Source organism: Schistocerca gregaria, chromosome 9, assembly GCF_023897955.1.
Source record: "Schistocerca gregaria isolate iqSchGreg1 chromosome 9, iqSchGreg1.2, whole genome shotgun sequence".
Classification (NCBI taxonomy): domain Eukaryota; kingdom Metazoa; phylum Arthropoda; class Insecta; order Orthoptera; family Acrididae; genus Schistocerca; species Schistocerca gregaria.
Genome location: NC_064928.1, coordinates 110830203 through 110853771, shown reverse-complemented (window position 1 = coordinate 110853771; position 23569 = coordinate 110830203).

The window sequence follows — 23569 nt, the reverse complement described above, 5'->3', positions numbered from 1 at the left end:
GAAACAGTTCTAAGCAAAGAAGGGAAAGCAGTCACGTGGAAGGAGTATATAGAGGACTATGTAAGGGCAATGTACTTGAGGACAATATTATGGAAATGGAAGAGGAGGCAGACGAAGACGAAATGGGAGATATGATACTACGTGAAGAGTTTGACAGAACACTGAAAGACCTGAGTCGAAACAAGGCCCCGGGAGTCGACAGCATTCCATTAGAAGTACTGACGGCCTTGGGAGAGCCAGTCCTGACAAAACTCTACCACCTTGCGAGCAAGATGTATTACACAGACTTCAAGAAGAATATAATAATTCCAATCCCAAAGAAAGCAGGTGCTGACAGGTGTCAAAATTACGGAACTATCAGTTTAATAAACCACGGCTGCAAAATACTAACACGAATTCTTTATAAACAAATGGAAAAACCGGTAGAAGCCAACCTCGGGGAAGATCAGTTTGGATTCCGTAGAAATATTGGAACACGTGAGGTAATACTGACCCTACGACTTGTCTTACAAGATATATTAAGGAACGGCAAGCATACGTTTCTAGCATTTGTAGACTTAGTAAACGCTTTTGACAATATTGACTGTAGTACTCCCTTTCAAATTCTGAAGGTGGCAGGGGTAAAATACAGGGAGCGAAACGCTATTTGCAATTTGTACAGAAACCAGATGACAGTTATAAGAGTCGAGGGGCATCAAAGGGAAGCAGTGGCTGAGAAGGGAGTGAGACAGGGTTGTAGCCTATCCACGATGTTATTCAATATGTATACTCAGCAAGCGATAAATGAAACAAAACAAAAATTCGGATTAGGAATTAAAATCCATGGAGCAGAAATAAAATCTTAGAGGTTCGCCGATGACATTGTAATTCTATCGAAGACAGCGGAGGACCTGGAAGAGCAGTTGAACGGCATGAACAGTGTCTTGAAATTAGGGTATAAGATGAACATCAACAAAATCAAGACGAGGCTAATGGAATGTAGTCGAATTAAATCGGGTGATGCTGAGGGAATTAGATTAGGAAATGAGTTTTGCTATTTGCGGAGCAAAATAACTGATGATGGTCAAAGCAGAGAGGATATAAAATATAGACTGGCAGTGGCAAGGAAAGCATTTCTGAGGAAGAGAAATTTGTTAACATCGAGTATAGATTTAAGTGTCAGCAAGTCATTTCTGAAAGTATTTGTATGGGGTGGAGCCATGTATAGAAGTGAAACATGGACGATAAATAGTTTAGACAAGAAGAGAATAGAAGCTTTCGAAATGTGGTGCTACAGAAGAATGCTGAAGATTAAATGGGTAGATCACATAACTAATGAGGAGGTATTGAATAGAATTGGGGAGAAGAGGAGTTCGTGGCACAACTTGACTAGAAGAAGAAATCGGTTGTTAGGGCATGTTCTGACGCATCAAGGGACCACCAATTTAGTACTGGAAGGCAGCGTGGAAGGTAAAAATCGTAGAGTGAGACCAAGAGATGAATACACTAAGCAGATTCAGAAGGATGCAGGTTGCAGTAGGTACTGGAAGATGAAGAAGTTTGCACAGGATTGAGTTGCATGGAGAGCTGCATGAAACCAGTCTCTGGACTGAAGACCACAACAACAACAACAACAACATGTTAACATTACTTGTTTAGTATTAACAATAGTTACTTTTTTAAAAGTTATGTGTTTAAAAATATTATTTTTTGTTTGTTTTTTTCTTTGTTTACATGACTAGATATTAAACACCATCACAGTTATTAAGATGTACGTATAGTAGTAAGTGGTAAAATGTTTAGAAATCAAAGAAAAAAATAATATTAACTTATACAGTGTGATTCAACTGCCCCACCCATTCGTTTTATGCAGCCCTCAACATCTTCAAATTTTCATATTCTCTCACTCACTACGCGTAGACTGTTAGTGCTGTGGAAACATGAACAGCATATTTTTCTAGGAAATTTTATATTGTGATATGTTTTCACTGGAGGCCAGGGAATTTTGCGCTAGGATACGTTTCTGCCGGAGGACCCAGGTTTCGAGTTATTCAAGAAAAAACACATTTGAAAGTCACTTTAGTGCGTTTTCCTTGAATAATTCGAAGACTACATAGCTATTTTCTGCAACTTAAATTGTATTAAATTTATTGCAAAAAGGTGTTATTCGTTTTTCAGTAGTACTAATAGTTTGTGCTTTGCGAGTGAGAGAAAATAATCTCGCTCGCCGTTTTTAAAAGTGTTGCGGGTTGCATAAGACCTATCTTTAGGGGCAGCTGAATCATTCTGTATGTAGAGGAACATACAAAACTAGTCATTAAACTTTCAAAACTGGTGTACTCTCTTATTTATTTTAATATGAGTCAGTGGTAACTAGCACAAAGAGAAAATATGTTATAATTAGGCAAGTAGTAGTTGAATAAGACACAATGAATGTAGCTAAAAGCGAATGAGACGTCAGCAATTTTACATATAAGAACTGGGCATTGTTAGCTGTGGACAGAACATTACTCCTTTGACTTATAGGGTATGCGCAGTACATGACTGAACTTAAATTTTGCTTAGACTGCTTCTTTCATAATTCGCAGATGTCACTGGTGGTGTGGTGTGTGTAGATAGTCACCTTTTAGTCATTGTCACCATTATTAACACCAGGGTATATACAAAGAAGAGAAAGAAAAATCCCGGATTTCCAGTTAAAAATACATTCTTACTGGGTAAAAACACGATTCTTTCTGGGTGAGAATACTCAATACCCCAGATAAAAGTACATTTTTTCTGTGTTAAGCAACAATATACTTGTCTTGAAACTGTAAAATTTATCAGTCCTTTGAATGATAAGGGTTTTATACATCGGAGTAGAACTTCCCGACACTTTAGGAAACGAAACCCAGCAAAAAACAACACGTTTCGGAAAGATCTTTGATGCATGGCAACATGTAAACGACATATTTTCGTACCACTACAGATTAAAAATACATCACGGCAGCTTTCGAAGAACTGAAACCGAGACTGTGCTGCCTGATTCGATTTTGTCAGCCAATCATAGGTTATGTCACGTGATCTCACAGGCAAATCACTGCAGATATTCAGTGCACAGGACATTTCATATAGTCATCCAATAGTAACATCACTATTAAGTAGTGCGAAAATACAAACAGGAAAGGTAAGTTGTTTAAATTAATATACATACAGTATAGCTACAAGAAAAGCCAAGCATTTGCATATACGAGGCATGTTCGGGAAGTAAGGTCCGATTACACGCGAAATGGAAACCACTGTGAAAATCTGATGGAATTCTGTCTTTAGTATGCCAGTCGATCGCTTCACGTCGCTCTCTTCAGTACAGAACGCAAAGTGATCACGTAGAAATGCCTAAAACAGCAGTCTCTCCCGCAAAATACGTGGATCTGGTGAGAGATTTCGCCTGAAGCTATGCAGCCCACATAACATAAATGTAATGCAGTTCAAGACACTTTTCAGCCGCATTCTGCAGGGGCAATGAAGATGCTCTGGGCAGCGTTTTCGATGGGACGCCTTTGATCACCCATAACACAGCGCTTAATTGGCTCCCTCCGTTGTTCATCTCCGCTCACATGAACCGCTGGCTACAAAGACAAAAATCTGACAACGAAAGGCAGACCAGCGTAGAGAATTGGCGGAAAGCATAGGCGGTTGCTTTCTGTGACGATGGTACTGGAAGGTTTGTACAACGCCACGACAAATGACAATATACAGAGGTAGCTGGAGGTGTGATTAACTGTCGCGAATAAAAAAAAAAATTTAGATTTTCATTGTGGTTTTCATTTCGCAACCGATCGGACTTTAGTATAGCTCTCGTAATATTGGTCATCAGCAAATTTTTGCTGTTTTTTTTCTGAGGATGTGGTTATGCCGGATCCAAAGAATGTAGCTAAAATAACAGCAGATGAATACTTCTGACAAGCACTGTTTTAAATTTCATTGTTTTGCACCGAGAATTTCGTGGGTTACCTGGCTGATTAAATATTCTGCCAAGCACTTTTCAATAGAAAAGACATTACGTATGAAATTGCTCAAGAACTCACCTTGCACTTTTTTTGAAAGATAATTATACTTTTGCAATCATCATTGCATAATTTATAATCTATGTAAGAACTAAAATAATTACGAAATACTGATTTTTTGAGCGTTTGTTACACTTTATGATATGTCAAAGGGAAATGTGCCAGTAAAATCTAAATAACGGCATAAATGGCCGATCATTTGTGTCCAAAATGTTTGAAAGTGGTTGGTCTGCAAAGTGTTAAGTTTTCAATGATAGGCAAACGCTTCGTGATTTAAGAAATTCATAACACATTTTCAAACATGACAAAATTCATCTTGCGTAAAAGAACATTTCCTTTGAAAGGAACATTTCTCAAACCACCATATGCGCGACCTGTTAGAAATGTAAACAGTTGTGATGTAACGCTGATCGAAAGCAGTTTATAATTACGAAAGTGTTGCAGTCTTCGTCCTAAGGCCTTTGACAGATTTTGCTGTCTCCATTCCTTCCGAACTGACTATGCGAATGTAGACGAGATGTGGCTCAAATTCTAAGATATAGTAGCAATAGCAATTGAGAGATTCATACCTCTTAAATTGGTAAGAGATGGAACTGATCCCCCATGGTACACAAAACAGGTCCGAACGCTGTTGCAGAGGCAACGGAAAAAGCATGCGAAGTTCAGAAGAACGCGAAATCCCGAAGATTGGCTAAAATTTACAGGTGCGCGAAATTTGGCACGGACTTCAATGCGAGATGCCTTTAATAGGTTCCACAACGAAACATTGTCTCGAAATTTGGTAGAAAATACGAAGAAATTCTGGTCGTATGTAAAGTACACAAGCGGCGAGACGCAGTCAATACCTTCGCTGCGCAGTGCCGATGGTACTGTTACCGACGACTGTACCGCTAAAGCGGAGTTATTGAACGCAGTTTTCCGAAATTCCTTCACCAGGGAAGGCAAATGGAATATTCCAGACTTTGAAACGCGAACAGCTGCTAGAATGAGTTTCTTAGATGTAGATACCTTAGGGGTTGCGAAGCAACTCAAATCGCTTGATACGGGCAAGCCTTCAGGTCCAGATTGTATGCCGATTAGGTTCCTTTCAGATTACGCTGATACAATAGCTCCCTGCTTTCCAATCATATACAACCGCTCGCTCACCAATAGATCTGTACCTACAGATTGGGAAATTGCGCAGGTCGCACCAGTGTTTAAGAAGGTTAGTAGGAGTAATCCATCGAACTACAGACCTACATCATTGACATCGGTTTGCAGTAGGGTTCTGGAGCATATACTGTATTTAAACATTATGAATCACTGCGAAGGGAATGATCTACTGATGCGTAATCAGCATGGTTTCAGAAAACATCGCTCTTGTGCAACGCAGCTAGCTCTTTATTCGCACGAAGTAATGGCCGCTATCGACAGGGGATCTCAAGTTGATTCCGTATTTCTAGATTTCCGGAAAGCTTTTGACACCGTTCCTCACAAGTGATTTCTAATCAAGCTGCGCGCCTATGGGGTATCGTTTCAGTTGTGCGACTGGATTCGTGCTTTCCTGTCAGGATGGACTGGATTCGTGATTTCCTGTCAGGAAGGTCGCAGTTCGTAGTAAGAGACGGCAAATCATGGAGTAAAACTGAAGTGATATCAAGCGTTCCCCAGGGAAGCGACCTGGGACCTCTGCTGTTCCTAATCTCTATAAATGACCTGGGTGACAATCTGAACAGTTCTCTTAGGTTGCTCACAGATGATGCTGTAATTTACCGTCTAGTAAGGTCATCCGAAGACCAGTATCAGTTGAAAAGCGATTTAGAAAAGATTGCTGTATGGTGTGGCAGGTGGCAGTTGACGCTAAATAACAAAAAGTGTGAGATGATCCACACGAGTTCCAAAAGAAATCCGTTGGAATTCGATTACTCGATAAATAGTACAATTCTCAAGGCTGTCAACTCAACTAAGTACCTGGGTGTTAAAATAACGAACAGCTACAGTTGGAAAGGCGAGCCAAAGGCTGCGTTTCATTGGCAGGACACTTAGAAATGCAACAAGTCCACTAAAGAGACAGCTTACACTACACTCGTTCGTCCTCTGTTAGAATATTGCTGCGCGGTGTGGGATCCTTACCAGGTGGGATTGAAGGAGGACATCGAAAGGGGGCAAAAAAGGGCAGCTCGTTTTGTATTATCACGTAGTAGGGGAGAGAGAGTGGCAGATATGATACGCGAGTTGGGATGGAAGTCATTAAAGCAAAGACGTTTTTCGTCGCGGCGAGATCTATTTACGAAATTTCAGTCACCAAGTTTCTCTTTCGAATGCGAAAATATTTTGTTGAACCCAACCTTCATAGGTAGGAATGATCATCAAAATAAAGTTTTAGGTGTTCGTTTTTCCCGCGCTGTTCGGGAGTGGAATGGTAGAGAGATAGTATGATTGTGGTTCGATGAACCATCTGCCAAGCACTTAAATGTGAATTACAGAGTAATCATGTAGATGCAGATGAAACACTTCTGTATCCGCATCGTTTTGTTACTGTAAATGCCACATTTTCTTTGAAGCTGAAGTATTATTTTGGTGTTATTCTCTCGTTTTTGTTATATTGCGGCAGTATTATTCAGCTGTAGCGGGCTAAAGTGAAATTATTTGTTAGAGTATGCTCTGTCAACAGTCGAAATTATAAAAATTAACTGGAAACTAGAACAATGAAAACTTCCCAGAATTCCAAAAATAGACTGATTTTGCCCAGGGTGTATACATCCTAATCTTGTTCATGTCGAGAATATGGGTGTCGCTGTACTGTTTGCTGGTGCTGTGTGTTACGATCGTCGGTGGGCAGATGCACTTGCGTCTGGGTTTGGCTGTGTGGCTAGGTCGCTGTGTTTGGATGTCACTTACGTCTCGTCTGTCCTTTATGATATGCCTTCCAGACCTACATGCAGAGCTGTAGCAAATCGTATTTATTTGGTGCTGAGTAGCGAATACTTTAGCCATATATTTGGTACTGAGTAACGAATAGTTTGGCTGACTCGAAGTACCGAATCGTTACTCATAAACATATTTCACTACCCGCATCTATCGATACGATCTCTGTAACGGAAACTAGTACGGAGCATACGCGTATTGGAATCTGGCAACGGCGAATGCAGTACGAATCGTACGGATACGAATTGTATGGCGTTACCAGTCGACTCGGGATGTGCGATGTAACTCTTTACCGTTCTTTGTGTTCGGCTCGGCCCGCTCGATTCTACTAGGCCGCTTTCGTAAGATTTAAGGATGAGTGCGCATCGGCGCACTAGTTGCTATTTGTAGAACACGGGTTGTGTTGTACATGCTTTTTTGTCTGTAAATTTAGTTATATTTATTTATTTATTGGAATTGGAATATTCTGTGTTAACCCTAGGACGCCTAAGGGGGGGGGGGGGGGTTCGTCGAACCCATAATTTTTTTATGTCCCTTGCTTTTGCGCAAGTAACTTTCATACTGCATATTTCCTTTGAGTTATTGTTTGTTGGGTATTTTATGAAACGTTAGTGTCAATATATTTTATAGAAAATTCCTGCTTTGAAAGAAAAAAAAGCTTATTATGGGTCCAACAAACCCCTTTCCCTTAGTAGGATTTCGTATTTCTCAACTTTACAACAATGCAAGTTAGTTTCTTGTTGGTTGGTATTCTTGATATTCACGACAATCGGTTTACTTTCAGGGGAAGTGATTGTTGATGTCAGTCAGCTGTTATTTATCTTGTAAACTTGCAGTGAGTTAGTGCAGTTCCCAACACGTAGGCCTCCAGTAACTTTGGTGTCCTACACAGCAAAAATGAAACCAAGTAAAAACTCACTGATGTTGTCAACAATGCACCAAGGTAAAGGCACTGTTGAAGGAGAGAAGAATAAAACCGACATAAATGCATATTATAATTCCGCTAAAGGTGGAATTGATACCATTGATCAAATGGTGCATATGTACACCTGCAAGAGGGGAACAAAGAGATGTCTTCTATCTGTATTATACTCTCTCATCGACATTTGTGCTATCAATCCAACCACCATATTCATCCAGCAACATCCAAGATGGAATGAGAAGAAACACAACAAATGGAAACTTAATCTTCTGCAAGCTGGGATGGAACTAGTGAAATTGCATGTAGAAGAAAGAAGTGCCAATGCAAGAGGGTTATCTAAACAAATTGTTCAATCAATGAAGACTATTCTACCAAAGAAAATCAAAGAAGTGACAACAGGAGCACGTCAGCCTCCTGCAGGGAAAGGCAGGTGCCATATTTGTGTTCCCACACCTGGGTTCCCGGGTTCGATTCCCGGCGGGGTCAAGGATTTTCTCTGCCTCGTGATGGCTGGGTGTTGTGTGATGTCCTTAGGTTAGTTAAGTTTAAGTAGTTCTAAGTTCTAGGGAACTGATGACCTAAGATGTTAAGTCCCATAGTGCTGAGAGCCATTTGAACCATATTTGTGTAAGAAAAACTAAAACAAAGAAGCAGAAGTACAACAATCTAAGTAAACCAAAACAGTATTGTGGACAGTGTCATAAACATGTGTGTAACACACATTCAGAAAAAATTGTGAAGTGTGTCTCTTGCCTTGAAGTTGAGGACTCAGAGTAGTCTATTGTATATGAACACATCTGTATTTTGTATTGTAACATGTCAATTTTTTTATTCACTCAATCCAATATTTATAACAATTAACAACATTCCTTAAACTGATGCCTTAGTTAAAATACATAAACCATTTTTCGTCAGCAAACTTATTTAATACCTATGGGCTCGCCGAACCCCCCCCCCCCCCCTCCCCCCTTAGGCAGCCAAGTAAGAAAAAAAGGCTTGGGCGTCCTAGGGTTAATATTTATATTTATTGTGTGGTAAGTAATTTATATAGCTTTCCTCGACGAATATTAAGTGCAGGGCTCTATGATTTCGACGCTTATTATTTCTCGTAAGGTATTTGAGATCTTACTTCTTCGTAGGTGAGTTTGCAAATTAATTCTCGATGATCTGCAGGTTCACCTTTAACGCAAGCATGCGGTTTTTTTTATTTTTTTACCTGAAAAAGTTCCACTCTAATGGTTATTATTTGTTTATTGATCTCTACTAGTATAAAAAGTTGTATACAGAAGTTGTTGTCTTCAAATGTTATACTTTTTCACTCATTTCGATATTGTTTTAATTGTTATTGCCTCAAAACACAGAGAAACAGTCCCGCGGCTCGCATATATAGTGCTAGACCTGTGATCGGCCACACTGGCGGCAAAATATCCTGATTGGTTCTGATACTCCATGAACGAACTTCTGACCACGCCCCTAAAATAGAGTGCGGGAACAGTACTGGATATTCTTAACATTTTCCCCTACTTTGTGTCAATGAGGACGATTGTTTGACAATTCTGTTTTGTTCTTTTCATTGCAATTTACAATGGGAAGGAAAAGAAGTAAAATGTGGAACTTTTTTACGAAGTTACCGATGAGGCGAAGGGTGATCTTTGCCATTCCTTAGTTTTCATTAAAGGCGGTTCTGAACCAAATCTAAAATTAATATTTTATAAAAAAGTTGATCATCATACGAGGCCATAGCTACAATTTCAACACATCCCCTAGAACCCACCAGATCCCAAAAGTCCGAGAATTTTCTTCTGAAATGCCTGTTCCATCTACATCAAATTTCTGAAGTTCTTTTATTAAAAACTCAGCCCCACAACAACAAACAACCATTGCCACATTTATTGAAAAACGCTTTCGTGCTGCATGAAAAAAAATTACTGAGTTAGTTTTTAATATGGTGATTAAAGATTTGCAACCGTTTTCTATGACTGAAGCTGCCTTCAAAGCTTTGATTGCCTATTTGAAGTCCAACTATGAATTACGAACAAAGTTGCATACTGAACACATCATTACTGGATATTCCTTGTGGAAGAGTGCAAAATAAGTTACAAGACGAACTGGGAAATGTGTCTTACGTTCCATCACTGCCGATGGTTGAATGCCTAGGGCAACGACGTCCTATCCGGGTGTTACAGTACACTACATAGTAAACTGTGAATTGAAGTCTGCGTTATTAGGATGTTTTCAATGTTATGCGCGGCATGCAGCTGACTGTATTAAAACGGAATTAAGTAATTTATTATGTAAGTGGAAAGTACAAGGTAAAATATTTGTCACTGATACAGACAATGCCTCTAACATGAAAGCAGCAATTCGGTTGTTGGGCTATGAACATCTGCCGTCTGTCCCACATACGCTTAATTTAATAGTGCGTTCAGGACTCAAAAAGCATTGAAAATATTATGCAAAAATAAAAACAACAGTAATACACTTCCACAGAATCCCAGTGTCTACAAAAATTAATTTCAATGCAAGAATAGCTCAGGTCTGGACAATCGTTAAAATGGGCATTGCCACTAAGTGAAACAGTATACTAGATATGCTGCTAAGGATTTCTATTCTACAAGAACCCCTTGAAACTCGGCGCTTGAACTTCACAATTCATGTAGAAAGTCTCATAGAAACTGAATGACAAGCTGGACGAGAAATTGTTACAATTTGAAAGCCTTTTAAAAATTTAATAGAAGTAAGGTCCTCGCAGAAGCAAGCGTCTATTTCAAAGTTGCTAGCAGCCACCGACAGTGTAGCAGGGATATTTGACAAATTATATATTAATTTAAATAAGGAAAGAGCAAAGAACGTTATGCTTTAGTTAATTCTGGAATTTAATGACCGATTTAAAAACTGTGCTAAACATCCAGTGTTTTCGAAAGCGGCTCTGTTAGATCCGAGATTTAAGAGGCTTGCTTTTTAAAGACGATTCTGCTCACGAATACGCCAAAAATTCATTAAAATTGAATTAGAAAAAATATTCATTGAACGACACCACTTGAAATAGTTGACACAGTCTGTATCGCTCGTTCCTTTTGACGAGGAGGACACAACTTGGAAAGAATCTGATGGAAAGGCAACATGTAGCTCTATGACATCATCTGTTACCACCATAATTTCAGTGGGGCAATATATGGAATAAAAGTTATTAGGTAGGCACGAGTGACCTTTGAAATAAGGACAGGCGCCAACACTTCTTTTCCTGAGCTGTCATGTTTAGCAAAAAAAATATTAGTTTGTCATGACTACTTCAGCGCCGTCAGATAGGACATTCTCAAAATCAGATCAAATATTGTTTGGTCGGCATAGTTCCCTGAAGCCGAAATGAACGGAAAAAAATTATTTTTAGACTTGAACCAAAGGTTTCTGTAAGAATCATTTGTTATACAGTATGCATTTTCTGACCGATTGTTGTTATATAGATTACATACGTTGATTATTGCAAAACGACTTCACGACTGAAACGTCCCCTTAGAAAAATTATACAAGACTGTGCTTAAACTGACACACAATATTTTTAGCGCAACGCAATCTGACTTCCAAAAATCCCTACGAAAGAATGGCCTTGACTAACATTAACCTATACGTTTCACAAATCACTTACCTCACAAAAATCTTCGTTACTCAAGCTACTGCAATACAGCGAGCGCCACTACTGCCAGCTAAATAAAAGATTCAAACTACTGAAGGCACTAACTACTGATAGGCATAGTTAGCAAATGAAAGATTTTAATACAGAACAAACAATGTATTTACCTTAATAGTCAAAATATATATAGCAGTTCATGACATCCAGTCTTACAAATTTCAAAACTCCACCATCTCTCTCCCCACGTCCGCCACTGCTGGCGGCTCACCTCCAACTGCGCTCGCTGTTAGCATCCAGCTACCGCTGCCCAACACTACAATGGCAGACAACAATGCAAACCAGCCACAGACTGCACACGGCACAGCCAGTGATTTTTCATACAGAGCGCTACGTGGCGGCGGCGTTACCAATAAAAAAAAAACCTAAACAGCCTACTTACACGACGACTCAACAGAAGTCGTGGACACGCGATTCGCCTTACCGGGATCAATAAGTATCGCTTTGCCCGCCTGTTTCCAAGTTACCGATGCCTGATTTAAAGTATGTTCATAGGTATAATTAAAATATTTTGTACAAGTTCTTAATTGGGACCCTTCTTTGAAGTGAAGCCCATTTTTTTTAGTTTATTTTGTTAACTGAAGAACTGAGAACATTATTTTTATTTCGCATAACAGTTATTTAAAATACAAATGTAGTATCTTACAATTGTTCAAATTGCATAACTTCCACACTAAATAAATCAAAACCTAGTTCCAAGATGAAAAATACATCGAAGTACCAAGATATAATCGTATGAATGCGACTGAATTCCATACGAGTTTTACGACATGTTGTCAGTAACGAGTACTGTTGCTTTCAGAAACGAAAAGATAAGGAAACATTTGATGCACATCTTATCGTTACTTTCACAGTGCCAAATGCGAATATCTGTATGGGGGTAAGATGGGTCTCAACAGCCTTGTTTCGCCACAGCGGGTGAATAGCGCGTTATGCAGGCTGGCGTACAGTTCTTCTAGCGTCAGTCTGAGAAAGTCTGTACGCCAACAAACGTTTTATTATTCAGCAAGTAAAATATATAATTTGTGTTATGTAATATGAAAACGAGTATGAAAATTTTTCTGCATAAAACCTTCAAATTTACCTCCAAATACATCACCGTCGTACAAAACAAGAAATAAGCAGTTACTGAGATATGCTTTACTTCATCTACTATTCCACAGTTGGGTCACACCGTATTGCTTGGTGTCGCCAACAGATGGCAGCGCTGCAGCGCGCACACGATCGACAGTAGGTGGCCGATAGAAATAGCGGCGTATAAACACGCACGTCAGACAGTTTGTGGATAGTTATGAATGAAGAAGAATGCACAACAACTGCGATGCGTAGCTATATATATGCGAGATATCGATGAAGAAGACAAAATCGGCAGTTTTGGGTCCACCCAATTCTTAACGAACGATTGCTGAAGGGACAGGCTCAAACGTTGAACGAGGATTTCTGTGAGCACCCGGAAAGGTTTTTCAACTGTTATCGTACGTCTAACAGCTCATTCGATCTTCTGTTGTGCATACTAGGTACAAAAATGTCACATCTAGATATAATGTGAAAATGTGTAACAGTGGAAGAGAGGTTGTCAGTTACTTTAACATTATAAAAAATTATTTTTTATCATGGATACCATGTTTATCAAAGCATGTCTTACACAGTGGCCTAATATTCATGTATATATGACACCTCTAACAATTCGTAACTATTAGTTTATTCTTCTGAGTAACAGGATTCCGGTGTATTTATTGGTTGTGGCGAAATAACAGGTGGACCCGACCCCCATCTGCCTTTGGCTCTTGAGTGTCGTATTTGTGCCATCGTTTTTCGTGCAGTGTTTTACAGTGTGTGTTTTCCAGTGAGTGTTCCGTGATGTGGACGTGTAGCCAGCCATCATACTGTCGCTGGGCGTGATTTTTTTCTCTCTTGCGAACAGAAACCAGACTGTCGCCATGTTTATTAATTGTGTGTCTACTATGTTGCTTGCCCGATTCCAGTGTATTTTATCGACATTGCCAACCCCTTTTGCTTTCTGTTTTTATTTTCCGCATTTTTCGCCGTTTCACGCTTTAAGTCGTCATTTTATTGCCTGTTTTCCCTTGTTTCTTTCTTCATCATTTTCTTACCAAAAAGTCTGTAGGCTGTAGAGCAGCGTACTAAGCTGCTGCCAACCCGCCCCCCTTGGGGGGGAATTGAAAATCAATAAAGAAAAAAAATCACAGGAGGACTCGTAGCAGGAGTGAGTGTTGCCACTATAGGTAATTGATCGCTCAAGGTGAGGTTTAGTTCATTGGCAATTTGATAAAGCATAGGAAATTAATAAACAAAGTAAAATTGTCTTACCTCGCTTTACATTGTCCTTCACCTCCGAACCATTCCAGTTACCAGTCAATTCCAGATATATCTCTTTCCACAACTTTTCATTTCTGGTTTCTGTCACGATATTGTGCACGGGGACTGATATACGAAGAACGACGTTTCTGCACTTCGATAGTCCGCCTCTCTGTATCAGTGTCCATTGTTAACACAAAGCATGACGAGTAAACTGATCGTCGTACGCTGAAGACTATTTAAACGCGTATGAGATTAGATTAGATTAGGTCCAGTTTTCATCCCATAGACCCAAAAAATGAGATGATTCTCGTGGGTGTGGAACATGTCAGAAAATATAACATAAAACATTTGAATATAATACTTACTATCTTGATCATTTGTCAGGAGGTTCTCGAAATTGGTGAATACAATGCGGTAAACTGGAACAGCTGATATTTACAGAAATAACACGCTTTCAGACAGAAGCATAGTTATGCACAATTAATTAATGTATCATACACAAAATATCTAATCTTGACTGTTGTGATGAAGTGCTGGCAAAACTGAAATTTAACAGACATTTTTACTTAAACTGGCTTAACAATCTCTGTTAAGATATTCATCTATAGAGTAGAAGGAGTTTCCTATCAAAAAGCCTTTCAAACTTTGTTTAAACAGTTTTTAACGGTTTCGTTGTCGGCACCAACAATCTGATCAAGTAGGTGGGAAAATAGAACTTGTCTCTTCTTCTTATCGGTCTGACTATTTTGTAGGTGTGGTTGCCTCTATGAGAATACACGATGTCTATTATTAACACAAAATAGACGGTGACCGACAGTTGGTGGAGTGCGCCCTTCCTTAACCCCCTACTACTGGCTATCTTTGCGTCACTGCATCCAAACCTCCAAATGGGAGACAGTCGGATCAGAATCAAACGCTGTATATAGACACAGTATCGACCAAAATTGTAATTCTGTTGCTTGTAAAAAGAAGTCAGGACGTTTCATCTGACCACATGTAAAAACGATAACCATTGCATTAATATTACGAATTGCGGAGAAATTAGTTTGACTGTGCTACTACATGTGTAATCCGCATATGTTCAATGAAATATATTTCATTACAATTTATCTCACTGTATCGTGAGTTTTCACAACTGTAGAAACTACCATCAAGGATAAAAACAAAATAGCACTGGCAATTACCAAAATGGTAGCGATGTCGCATCTTTCCCAGCCATATATTTCATAGGAAGAGGTTAAGAAGAAAATCAATATTCTACACAAAACGCACAAGCGGGAGTGCAATGAAAAAAAGAAAAAAATATATAAGTTCTTCGGTTCTTCCACGGTCGATGTGGACTATATGTTTTAACGTTATGGTATTTTAATGAACTGCCGTCATAGAACCAAATAGAAAAGAATATATTTCCAAATAATTATGTATTTTTGTAGTGCGAGAGCTAAGTATTTCTAAACAAGTTATTGAAATTGAACAGTTCTCGGATATCCTACCCAAGAACAAGCGGGAAATTGGAAATACGCCGGAAAAACTTCAGATCGCAAGTTATTAAACGTTTCACTGTCCATCTGCATAAAGCTGATGAAACCATCAGGCGCTGAGTGTAACATTTCATGTAACAAGTTTCCATAAACCATCCCGTGTACCAAAGTCTTGTTTTCTCCTTCTTCTCTAAACACAGTGCCAGAGACAATGTTAGAAATGCTTTGTACCCATTTGTAGTCGGTTAAATTGAAAAACTTTATTGGTATGTCTACGAGCTATTTTGACACATCCATGGCCAGTGGTTTCTCAGTGCACTCGAGAATATTTCTTTTGGGATTCAACGTATATATTTGTCTATATTTGTCCAATGAATACTCGTTTATCATCTGCATTTATTCTTGGAGTAGCAATTTTAATGGCCAGTAGTGTACATTAATGTGAACAGAGACGCTGCCTCCTCGTCCTACATTGCAGGGGAATACGAGGGTTGTCCAGAAAGTAAGTTCCGATCGGTCGCTAAATGGAAACCATAGTGAAAATCAGAAAGATTTTATTTGCAAGAGTTAGCTACACTTTCCAGATACTTCTCTACAAAGTCGCCGACTTAGACATTTGTCAGAGCGTTATACCAAATTTCCAACATCATCGTCATAGAGGCCAGGCGCCTGTGCTTTCCGATGATTCTCTACACTGGTCTACAGCTCGTAGCCTGCTCGCAAGTGTTGTCTTTGAATCCAGCGTTTCATGTGAACAGAGATGATGCTCAGGACAAGCCAAGCCTGTGTTGTGGGTGATCGAACACTTCTCATCGAAAAGGCTGCAGGAGCGTCTTCACTGCCCCTGCAGAGTGCAGCTGAGAATTGCCATGAAGAAGGAAGTGCGTGGCAGTTGTGTTAGGTGGGCTGTATCCATTAAGGTGAAGCCTCTCAGCGGGCCCCCCTACTTGGCGGGAGACATCGTTATTCTAGGCACCTTTACTCGCTCACAGTGCGTTCACAACTGAAAAGAGCGTCTTGATGCGCTGGACGCTCATACTAGAGACACTACTCAACGCATCTGTGCAAAGCTTCATCAGGTTTTCACTGTGCTGTCCATTTCGCGACCGATCGAAACTTACCTCTTATTATCGAATTACGCAAGACGCCAATCACAGGAAAACATTTGGCAACATGCTACATACCCTGATCAATGAATCCCTGCAAATGCTCTCCATCATGTGTGACACTAGATAATCGACACAATTAGTATGTAAAATCTATGGAAGGTCCTCTTGGATTGTTATAACTTTTTCATATAACTTATGTGTGAAGAAATAAAAGAATGCAAGTTCTCTGTTCTGGTATTGAGAACTACAGGTGTGTATCTATATGACATATATTTCCATTGCATGAAGCTAATGAATCCTTGTAAAATACTCCTTGCATGAACAAACTAGTTTGATGCAGTCCGCCACGAATTTATCTATTCTACCAACCTCTTCGTCTCAGAGTAGTAATTGCACCCTACATCTTCAGTTATTTCTTGGACATACTCCAATCTCAGTCTTTGTCTACAGTTTTTACCCTCTACAGCTTCATATATTTCCCGATGTCTTAACAGATGATGTATCCTGTCCCTCCCTCTTGTCAATGTGTTTCACATATTTCTAACCTTCCTGACTCTAGTTTTCTTCTGCAGCACCACATCTCAGCCACTTCTATTACCTCCTTCTCACCTTCCCTGACAGCCCATGATCCACCACCATACAATGCTGTGCTTCAGACATACATTCTCAGGCATCTCTTCCTCAAATAAAGGCCAGTGATCGATACTAATAAACCTCTTTTGGGCAGGATTAACCTCTTTGCCTGTGCTAGTCTGCTTTTTATGTCGTCCTTGCTTCGCCCATCACGTTATTTTGCTTCCAAGTTAGGAGAATTCATTCACCTTGTCTACTTCTGTCCCCATATTTCGATGTTAATTTTATCATTAATCTCATCTCTGCTGCACCTGAACATTTTTTTTCTTTCTTTGGATTAATCTGTTTATATTCAGGGCTCATTTCATTCAGTATTTCCTGCAATTCTTTCTCACTTCAACTGAGGATATCAAAGTCATCAGCTGGTCTTATCGTTGATATTCCTTCACTCTCAATTTTAATCAGATTCATGCCTATCTTGAATTCCTGTCATTTCTTCGCCCCATCTACACCCTTTTTAATCTGAGCACTTCGTTCTTGAACTTCCAGTCTTACCGTTCCCTCTTGGGTTTTGTACATATTGTGCATTACCCGTCTTGCCCTAGCTATAGATTCCCCCTATTTTTCTCGGAGTTTCGTACATACTGCATTATTTTACATGGCCAAACACTTTTTCTATGTCGACAAATCCTATGAAAGTACACTGATTTTTGTTCCGTCTTGCTTCCATTATAAAGAACGACGTCAGCAGTGTCTCTCTCTTGTGCCTTTACTTTCCTATAGTCAGTTAAGTCGAAATTTAAGTATAATAAATCTTACGAAAGTGACACTTTTTTGAGATAACTACAAGGCACAGGTGTACTGAAACGCATATTTTAAAGTACCCAAGTTATAATACGAAAAGCACCAAATATAAGAACCTTTCAACAATCAAAATGTCGTTTTCCATCATTTTATTATAACAAATCACCCCTAAAACGATGCACTGTTAAAGAGATCATCAACATTCCGGTACTCTGCAACAGCATATATTCACAGCATGTAAGTTATAATATAAAAATTATCAAATATGGGCTTCAGCAGCGAATGACATAATCCAGTATGGCGTCTCGTAAGTTCCATTTGTGACGTAAATGCGATCTAGCATCTTATTGGCTACGTTACACCCCAAAAAGCGTAAGTACAACGTGTCTGAACTTGCCTTTCAAACTTGGAAATTCTCCTCAGCATGAATTTCCACTATCTAACGCCACAAAATTCGACCCAGCTCCTCGTCCACAATCTCTTTCACATTCCATGTGCGGACGGCATAAATTAAGTGACGGTGAGCTGACTTTCTAATGGGAACACACCGCCATTTCACAGTAGTGTCGCATTCTGTTCCATTCCATTTTGTTGCATTGGCATCAAGTGAGAGTCGACAGCAACTCTAATTTTTTAATTGGTTTTCTCGTTACAAGTTCATGTCCCATTGCCATCAATCAAAACTGATGGTACACAGTGATTCTAAGTTTTGGTCTTCGGCCACTTTCGCAGCTTCGTACAGAAAACTGTGTTGAGTACCAAAATAAACCTAGACCATTATTATGCTCCTGTTATTTCTTTTATCGTCCATTCAAACATAACCCTTAACTACCCTAAATAGAGAAATCTCTTCAGAAGTTCCTGCAACCTCGTTATTAATTTACAGATTTGTTTTCGGTATGACGAATGTACATAATTTTATAATTACAGGTACATGTAAAGAGGATTATATCGGCTAGAGACGCATTACTAACACACATTTCGTCATTTGGCGTGTGTGTCTGTCGTTTCTAGGTTATTACTATGAGCAAATATTTTTCTAACTAGTACAACGTCAACGTCAGCAGAACGAACATGGCTCTGATACACTAACGGGCCAAAACATGATGACCACTGCCCACCGAAGACCGAATGTCGCTTGGTGACAATGTGGACATGTGAAGCGGTAAGGAAACTACATAAATGTAGCAGAGACTGGGTTCTGGACTGCCACGTAGCGCAACCGAGAACGAAGACCATCGTGTTCAGTGAATGTCTCTGGCGCATCGTTCTGCCTCTGCATCACCAATTTGAGCAGCAGTTGGCACCATAGCGACACAATGAACTGTTACAAACCGGTTACTTCAAGGACAGTTCCGAGCCAGACGCCAGTAGTGGCATAAAGTTCGTTCTGGCACACTTTCTATGTCAAAATAGTTATTCAAATTAATTGAATTGATCAATTAATTACCCCATCTGCCGATGACGTCATGGTCTCTACTCAGCCAGTGCATGGGTCCTTCCCCCACCCCTATGAGAAATCCTGACCCCTTGCCTGTCCCTTACTCCTCCTCCAGCCCCCCTCCCCTCCCCTTTCCCACAAAAAATGGTGGGAAACTAGCTCAATCTGTGGTGAGCTGCCAGACTGGGATGATCAATATGAAACGTCCCCTTAGAAAAATTATACATGACTGTGCTTAAACTGACACACAATATTTTTTTTTTAGCGCAACGCAATCTGACTTTCAAAAATCCCTACAAAAAAATGGCCCTGACTAACATTAACCTATACGTTTCACAAATCGCTTACCTCACAAAAATCTTGGTTACTCGAACTACTGCAATACAGTGAGCGCCACTACTGCGAGCTAAATAAAAGATTCAAACTACAGAAGGCACAAACTACTGATAGGGATAGTTATAAATGAAAGATTTTAGTAGAGAACAAACAATGTATTTACCTTAATAGTCATAATATATATAGCAGTTCATGACATCCAGTCTTACAAATTTCAAAACTCCGCCATCTCTCTCCCCACGTCCACCACTGCTGGCGGCTCACCTCCAACTGAGCAACGCTACGCGCTGTTATCATCCATCTGCCCAACACTACAATGGCGAGTATTACAACAATGCAAACCAGCCACAGACTGCACACAGCACAGCCAGTGATTTTCATACAGAGCACTACGTGGCGTTACCAATAAAAAAAACCTTAACAGCCTACTTGCAAATATAGTATTTCTTTAAACAATTTCACCCCATTTATTTATTTATTCAAACAATTATGAACAATTTCACATTGTTTATTTATCTGTTTAAACAGACTGAGAGAGCCAACAGCCTTGCCACAATGATAGCACCGGTTCCCGTCAGATCACCGAAGTTAGGCGCTGTCGGGCTGGGCTAGCACTTGGATGGGTGACCGTCCGGTCTGCCGAGCGTTGTTGCCAAGAGGTGCACTCAGCCCTTGTGAGGCAAACTGAGGAGCTGCTTGACTGGGACGTAGCGGCTTCGGTCTCTGAAACTGACATACGGCCGGGAGAGCGGTGTGCTGACCGCATGCCCCTCCATATCAACATCCAGTGATGTCTGTGGGCTGAGGATGACACGGCGGCCAGTCGGTACCTGTGGGCCTTCATGGCCTGTGCGAGAGGGAGTTTAAACAGTTTGAGAGATGGATTTCACGCTCACTACCAAGTATTACTAGAATGCCTTTCTGTGTTCATAATACTGGTGTTTATTTGAACAAATTGTGGGAATGTTCTCTATTTAAACAATTTGCAGGAGGAATTTTTGTGTGTGCTACTCACTCATAGACATGAAGTTCGACCACTATAAAAAATATTTGTGGGAAAAGTCGCTGAGCTCGTGGATTGGAAGGATCACATGACAGGACAGTTACATTGCAGAGGGTGTAATAATACCGGGTAGTTGCATGTAAACTTTCCCTACTGAACACGTTATAACACGGAAACTAATTTCTGTACGGGCACCAAACTTGGTAGCATTAATGTCAAGGAGAGAATCGATTCAACTGAAACACTTTTAATGTGCTGCTACCAGTACCATTACTGCTCATCAGTCATCGCTGGTCGCGTTCTGGCAGGATCGTTTTCTGACTGCAGCGGTCAGAGATTTGATGTTTTACCGGATTCCTGATATTTACGGTACACTTGTGAAATGGTCATACAGTAAAATCCCCACTTCATCTCTACCTCGGAGTTGCTGTGTCCCATCGATCGTGCCCCAACTATAACACCACGTCTAAATTCACTTAAATCTTCACAACCTGCTATTGTAGCAGTAACCTATCTAACAGTTGCTCCAGACACTTGTCTTACATAGGCGTCGCCAACCGCAGAGCCGGATTCAGCCTCTTTACGTATCTGTGTATTTGAATATGCATGCCTATATCAGTTTCTTTCGCGCTTCAGTATATTACTTACGATCTTGCACGATACTCGGTGTTTGCTGGGAACTGTTATCCCAAGCAAAGTCACAGACCCCTGCTAATTCACTCGAAATCCCACCACGTTCCGACAGCACTTTTCTGTTAGTTACAAGGCTGACAGGTAGAGAGCTATCACAACGAGAAGGGTAGCACATTAACTTACAGGAGGAAATTCGCAACCATGCAGAGCATACTCGGACTGCACAAAGAAATACAGAAGCATAACACCTACAATTGATCGATACCCAATGACAGTCTATAAATATCTACGTGTACATCACATAATTACTGTATTCCTATGATTACCACGCTAGAAATACGACAGCGCAGTGGTATGAGAGTCTTCGTTGACAGCATAGTCTCTCTCTCTCTCTCTCTCTCTCTCTCTCACTCTCTCTCTCTCTCTCTCTCTCCCCTCCATATATGCGACATATGTGAACATATTGCGAATCCTGTTACACTGCCTACATCACATGATGTAAATACTGTTTCTGCCATCAACAGACAGGAGGTGCAGAAGCTACGTTTCTTAGCTGAAAAACATAAATTCGCTAAGATTTTATTACGATTTGTCCTCTCCCCCTATGTGTTTGGGAGTCACAGAGTATCCTCACATTTGTAGGATAAAGTCGGAGACACAAAGATCTAGTACCATGCCCTCTATTTCGAAATAAGGCACCCTTTCATTGAACCTGTCGGCTAAGGACCCTGAGGAAAATTGTAGATGGACTCTCTCTATGTATCTCCTAACTCTTCCTCCGTCTTTAACGAATCCTCCCTGCAACATTGTCTTCGATTTAATTTGGAACAGACCAGAAAAATAGGGGGTATTACACCTGCTACATTTGACTTTTCATGAAGGAGCAGAATGAAATGAGTACCACATAATCAATATACTCCGGTATACAGTATAACACGTGTTCCAAACTTGTACTGATCGACGCTAGTGATATAGACCAGCTTTCTCATCCCACTACTGTGATTGCCGTTCTGTGAAGATGCTGTGCCAATCTCAGTCACCTGTCCAATAACACATGATCTCTCTAGACGTTTGCATGCTGATGAGATCAGCATTCCTTAGTGATGTATACTAGATATGAGACTGATACATGTGAGAGTCTTGTGGTAATATAACAGACAGTTAAGAAGAGGAAGAAACCTATGTTTTAAGCATACTGGGGCTCCAGACGGAAGGAGTTTGATACATTTTATCCAAATCATTCGTGCTACAAATTCTGTTGTAGAGTTTGGATTCCTTACCAAGAAACTACCTAGCGAGGTGGAGCAGTGGTTAGCACAGTGGACTCGCAATCGTGAGGACGACGCTTCAAACCCGCGTCCGGCCATCCTGATTTAGGTTTTCCGTGATTTCCCTAGATCGCTAATGCCGAGCTTGTTGCTTTGAAAGGGCGCGGCCAACGTCCTTCCCCATCCTTCTCTAATCCGATGGAACGGATAACCTAACTGGTTGGTCCCCACCCCAAATCAGCCATCCAACCAAGAAGGTACTGGGTAGAGAGAAACGATTGTAGAACGTAAACACGCTCCCAAGGCTACATCGTTTTGCACTTAAGCATGCTATAATGTTAAACCAGTGTGGGTTCAGATATATTAGTCACGTGGAATGAAAGGCTGTTAATACTCCTATGCCGGAAATATATTTCCAACATATGACATACAGTCACTACAAAATTTCTATCCCACTCGCTATGGTGAGAAACTTTAAGATGGTAAAACGACAACCTTCTGCTACGCTTGCATCAGTCTTATGAAACGATCGTCAGCAACGAAAAATGTATGAAAGAACGACATATTATGAGGAAATAGGCAAATGCATAGCAGCGGTGTTTGGCATGTGAAACTGCGCGTCATGCTGCACTAACTCCACTAACAGAACCAAGGACGTACGGTCTAATGCACGGCTTTCCGGGAGGGAAGGAGCGCCTGACCCCCGGCACGAATCCGCCCGGCGGATATGTGTCGAGGTCCGGTGCACCGGCCAGTCTGTGGATGGCTTTTAGGCTGTTTTCCATCTGCCTCGGCGAATACGGGCCAGTTCCCCTTATTCCGCCTCAAAGCCGGCGGGAGTGGCCAAGCGGTTCTAGAAGCTACAGTCTGGAACCGTGTGACCACGATGGTCGCAGGTTCCGAATCCTGCTTCGGGCATGGATGTGTCCTTAGGTTAGTTAAGTTTAAGTAGTTCTAAGTTCTAGGGAACTGATGAATACAGATGTTAAGTCCCATAGTGCTCAGAGCCATTTGAACCGGTTTTTTGCTGCGCAAACAAATTCTCCACGTACGCGTA